This window comes from Ailuropoda melanoleuca, unplaced genomic scaffold (assembly GCF_002007445.2).
Source record: "Ailuropoda melanoleuca isolate Jingjing unplaced genomic scaffold, ASM200744v2 unplaced-scaffold55107, whole genome shotgun sequence".
Classification (NCBI taxonomy): Eukaryota; Metazoa; Chordata; class Mammalia; order Carnivora; family Ursidae; genus Ailuropoda; species Ailuropoda melanoleuca.
In genome coordinates, this window is record NW_023228401.1 from 1 (window position 1) to 816 (window position 816).

At 40.2% G+C, this 816-nt stretch overlaps 1 non-coding gene across 1 annotated transcript; it reads right to left on the reverse strand.

Annotated features, from left to right (window-relative positions):
* TRNAA-UGC lies at positions 1-71 on the reverse strand. Its single transcript has one exon. It is a non-coding gene; the product is annotated as a tRNA-Ala (tRNA).
* Positions 72-816: the final 745 nt, after the last annotated feature.

Here is an 816-nt window from a genome sequence, read left to right on the forward strand (position 1 = left end):
GGAGATGCCGGGGATCGAACCCGGGGCCTCATACATGCAAAGCATGCGCTCTACCACTGAGCTACATCCCCCTCCCCTTTTGCTCTGCTTTCCGAAATTCTTTGCTATACTCAGTACCTAGAATATTTTTTTTTCCTTGTTTTCCTAAATTAAAACTTTGTATAATTAAATGTGTGTTGGGGTTTAGGATAAGCAAACCAAAATAAACCTTTCCAAATAGGCCTGTTCTGTATAGCCTTACAGCTGAAACTCTAGCCAATATCAGGACTAAGGAACAAAGGGAAATGGACCTATTTTTAATGTTGCTCGTCACAGAAAAGAAGGGAAGGAAAATGAGTTTCTTTCCAATAAACAAGGGTGTTGCCCTGATTGCACCTCCATCCAGAAATGTCTGGTTCCCTGTCGTCTAAAGCCATTCCAGGGTGAAACAAGTCATGGGGACTAAGGAGCACGCTTGTCAGGATGAGCACTGGGTGACGTATGAAGAGTTGAATCTCTGTATCGTACACCTGACACTAATATGACACTGTATGTTAACTATACTGGAATTCAAAAACTTAATTAAAAAAATCCCGACCTTCAGTACGTTTGAGGTTTGCAGACCTGCCCGCCCCAACTGTTCTTATATAAAAATAAGCAAATTAAAAACAAACAGATCCAGTTCCAGAATCATGGCTTTGAGGGAGGGATCGCTTTGCACAGCCCACAGAAAAGAACCTTTTTTTTTTTTTTTACTTTAAATGATTTTTTTATTATATTATGTTAGTCACCTTACAGTACATCCCCGGATTCCGATATAAAGTTCGATGCTCCATT